At 36.2% G+C, this 4,698-nt stretch overlaps 1 long non-coding RNA gene across 1 annotated transcript; it reads left to right on the top strand.

The window, feature by feature from the left end:
• The first annotated feature begins 1,191 nt into the window (after positions 1–1,191).
• LOC128084284 (uncharacterized) lies at positions 1,192–4,289 on the top strand. The gene is made up of 3 exons (XR_008208432.1): positions 1,192–1,287; positions 3,308–3,403; positions 4,169–4,289. It is a non-coding gene; the product is annotated as an uncharacterized LOC128084284 (long non-coding RNA).
• Positions 4,290–4,698: the final 409 nt, after the last annotated feature.

Below are 4,698 nucleotides of genomic sequence, written 5' to 3'. Positions count from 1 at the left end.
TAAACAACAATTCTGTACATTTTTAAATTAAAAAAAGAAAATGAAATTCACGTCATGTATCTGATGACATCCAGAAGTGTGTTCTCTAAGTGGACCACACACATTGGCATACATAGCAGAAGTCGAGATTCTTCATCTTTTCCAACAAGAAAATTTTCCTACGTGTGTTTTTTTTCCACTGTCATGGTAATTCTTCTTTCTCATCCAGTGTTCTGTGGGAAGTCAATTTTATCTGTTTCATCAGTTATTACATCAGTCAATTATAAAAATTACAATGATTTTATACATGAGGAAGAAGGACGTTAACGTTCTTCTTCCTGACAAAGCAGGGCAGGAGGGCATATATGAGATCTTACTGTGCCTTGCTGTTGCTGGCGTGTTTTACAGAAAAGTGTGAATGCAGTGTTTCTTTTAGACAGCAAAAATGTAGCTTTTCAATTCCTTTTACATATATATATATGAGGATTTTATAGCCTTGTACTATAAACCAATTATGCTTCATATCAAATAAATACGGAGGTTTTTTTTCTGTCGAGAACAAAATGGAGAAAGTAGTCAGAAATGAAAAGAGCCTTTAGCAAAGATATACATAACTTGTTTACATTCACTGTTAGCACTTTCATCAGTGCTCTAAAAGTTCTTCAGTTAACATAGGTCCTTTTCTGGATTTTATCACATCATTTGCCAGTGGCTGACATCTTACAAAGGCATTCTCTGTAGCTAAACACATCTCTGAAAAATCAAGAAACCCTTGCCAATTATTTTTTTTCAGCCAATTCTGAGGACCAAATTGCAATCTGAAAGCTCTCAGCATATTTCAGCTAATTTTAAATTAGGAATGTGAATCTTTTCCTAAACTCATATGAACTTAAATGGCCATTTGCAATTATGGATGCTGACTGCTAAATGGAAACACATGTTTCAATGCAAAAATCCTTCTTATCACATTCAGACTTCCTGAAACTCAATTACGTTTTTTTTTACTTCCATTATAAACCATTTTTACTCTCTGTCTCTTTACATGTACAGTTTTTATTTTTGTTGTTATTTTAATCTGTTATGCTACTTTTCATTATGCTAATTCCCTTTTTCATTGCTGTGCTCACAAAATAATTGTAGTTTTAATCAAATAATTGTAATCTTTATATTAACCAAAATATCATGAATTTATTTCCCTGTTTTTACAGGAGAGGCAGTGAAAGGGACAACACTGCAGACTTTTCTGACACTGGACAACTGCACCACCAGAGTTGTGCCAGAGCAGGCAAAGAACAAGAGGTTATGAAGGTGAGGAAATCTTCATGTATCTAGGAGAGATATTGCCATTTGAACCTCAACATTGACAAAATTATGTTTGACTAGAAGATTACAGAATGGAAAGCTAATATTATTTCTAGGTAAACTGCTGCAACTGCAGCAAAATCGTGCTGTTGTCTATGGGGTTTCAGTTACAAGATAGGTTTTCTACATCAGAAAGCAGGTGCTTCATTAATATTTTTGATGCCAAATTTTTAAAGACAGGCAACTGAGTGTCAAAGAAAACTTTGGCACATGTTTGTACAGCTGTATTCTGTCTCTTTGTTCGTGTCACACTTTGATGGTGCCTTCTGCCAGGTAGGGCTAGAAGTGGCACACTGGCATGGTCTCTTTTATTCAGTGTAACTGAAGAACAGAGTAGTGAGACCTTCTGCTCCTCCTCAAATCTGCAAAAATAAAAGCCCTTTCAGTCTTACTGAATAAGTAAATATATAAGTAAGAATAAGTAGCCTCTTATTGCTGAGCTTGTTTAAATCAGCCAGCTGAGAATCTAAGCTCTGATCCCATCATAACTTGAAACATAGAGTTTCTGTGATTTTATTTTATTTCTATTATTTTAAAACACATGCAGATGAATTGCAGTCACAGAGCAGTTTCTCCTTGGACTCTAAGAGTGAAAACATGCCCATGTGAGAGAACGAGAACATGTACTCACGGGCATTCAAATTATAACCAGGAAAAAAGAACGATAAACCACAGATCCAGCTCAACAGTATATACATAGAGCTGCCAACAGCCAAGTATATTCACTAAAGGTGGTTGGGAATATATACAGTACAGAAATCATAGCACTAGCAAAAAGAGGAATTTCTATTTATTTATTAATTAACTTACAGAAATAACCACTGTAAAAGAAAAAGGGATACTAATAAAGTTCTAGAATCTTTATGTGTCTAAGAAAGTGCCAGAATCATCCAGCTGTTCCAGTCTTCTGAAATAAATTATTCCAGATCTTTTACCATATAGAAAAATAAGGATTTTCATTTTTATTGCAGGTTTCTTTGAGGCATCTCTTCAAGGGTCAGTTTTTAATGACATTCTGCAAGTACACAATATCAAGGCCTTCTTTTGGCTGGTAAATATATCACACTTGGATTCCTTTTAACATGGGCCTTGCTGATATTTTCTCCCTTTTGTATCTTTTATGTCTGACCAGAAAACGATAAATTATTTCTAATTTATAGCTTCATTTAATAGCAGTTCATGGTTTAATGTGCTGGAATTTAATATGGGATGATTGGTTGAGGTCTAGCACAAAAATAATTTGTTTGTCTTTACCCAGGGAAGTGGGACATCTGTTGGAGTACCCTGCCAGTGGACATCTCAAGTGGCCAGCTAACCTGCTGGGGAACGGATCATCCTGCAGAGGGTGAATCGTCAGCTTACAAATGAAAGTCACCCAAGATGACATCCCAAGTACTACTGGCAGACATCATACATGCTGAAATCAAAGATGAAACTGTCTAACAGTAGGAGTGGGTGGGCTGGTTTATATCTTTCAGGTAAGGACTTGGATGTTTATTCTGGTTGCAGTTTGCAATATTTTTTGTTGCAGAGCCTGTCAGATTCTGACAAAAATCTTTGTCAAGTTTAGTCGTAGTTCATAAGACAGTAAATAGAAATCCTGTCTATGATTAAAGACTGACAGGATCTAACAGTCAACAGCCTAAATAAAGGGAAAGACTGTCAAGGGTCAGTGGGAGGGGATTGCGGGGAGTGGGGGGCTGAAAAAAAATGCATTTGGATATCTTAGCCAGGATGAGAATGAAGTGTCACTTTTCCAGGAGCTAAGGACATTCACTATCTGTAGGACAGGATGCCAGAGCTTTGTGGTAAGACAGAACAGTAGTTGCTGAGAGAAATCTCTGATCTTAGCTCATTGTCCCTATTGCTCAAGCAGTAGAAAAAAACCTCATCTAAGCAGGAATTTTTACAGCCACGTGAAGGAGTGCTTTAATAACAAAAATTTCCATGACTTTTTTTCTTTCAGGTTATATAAAATAAAAAACAATATCAGCTAGTAAGGAAACAACTCCAGAAATAGAGGGAGAAGACACCAGATTCCTGAACATAGTACATGCCAAAGGTGTGCTATTCTTTGGTAACATTTAATGTTGGGTGTCACAAGATAGATCTCATAGGCGATTGGTTCTGAAGGCTACAGATAATTCGTGTGGGAACATGATAAAATATGAGAGTAGAAATATTGCTCTAACAATTCAGGACTGACAGATAATCTTAGAACAAGTGGGGCAGTTTTTATCATGGCAGAAATAAATCTGTGTACCCAGAGACAAGGCATAAAACCTGATGGTAATAAATACAGTAGAGAAATGAACTTGCTGTATGAAAGAAGTGGAGGATAAGAACAGAAATAGAATGTAGGCTTGCAAGTTTGTAGAGAAGGGCAGAAGTTTCCATGGGAAAGAGAAAAAAGGAAAAAGACAAAAATCTTCAGAGGTAAATATTGAGAAATAAATCGGTTGCTCCTTCAATCCACAGTCTCCATCTACTTCTAGTTGATTCTGCTCCTTTTACAGCTGTCTTCTTGAATAGTAGCAGCTGCTAACAGGGCTTAGATATAATTTATCCCATTTTCTCATTTCTTATAGAAGTTTGGCCTTCATTAGAAATCATGACAAAGATGACAAAAGAGAATGCTAGAAATGCACAGGATTGCCATCTGGATTTGGGTCTGTGCAAGAAGCGAGTTCAGAGAAGAAATGACAGGATTGTCAATAAAGTAAATGCAAGAAATAAATTGTCAGGAACAGGTGGAAACTGTGGGGTTTGGGTAATGAAAGTAATATTGCTAAAACATGAAATGTAACATATTTGTTTGATATTTCAGATGCTGCAGGAAGAGACAGCAACATCATGTTAAAGAAAACGCTCCCGGAAGCTTTCAGTGGAAGTCACTGCAGAGAGTGGAAAAAAGAAAAGAGAAAGAAAAACCAAAGTATATAAGCTCACTGAAGGTATCTTGTGGTACCAGTAGTGTTTTGTAGAATATTTGACTAGTGGGATGCATATGCGGAATGGGAGATTTGGACTTTATCTGGACGGTGTGTTGAAGCATGGAAATACTTGTTCTAAGTCAATGTAAGCATAAATGACATGAAAAAGTTTAAGAAATGAGGAACGTCTTTTTAAAAAATGTCAGTATATCCAGAAAGGATATAACCAATCAAAATATAAAATAGCTATCCCTTCCCCCACTTACAAAAAAATAATGAAAAGATAAAAATGTGGTGACATAAAATTCCACTGACTCAAATAGCCATGCTCAGACGGTGGTAACAAAACCCAATTGTAGATACCACTTAATGAGTGAGGAAATTCAGCCTGTAGCGTTTCTTGGGATCGTTGGTTTTTTTTTGG

This window comes from Tympanuchus pallidicinctus, unplaced genomic scaffold (genome assembly GCF_026119805.1).
Source record: "Tympanuchus pallidicinctus isolate F22 unplaced genomic scaffold, pur_lepc_1.0 scaffold26, whole genome shotgun sequence".
Lineage (NCBI taxonomy): Eukaryota > Metazoa > Chordata > Aves > Galliformes > Phasianidae > Tympanuchus > Tympanuchus pallidicinctus.
The sequence above is the reverse complement of the archived record's forward strand: the minus strand, read 5'-3'. Positions and strand labels throughout refer to the sequence as shown.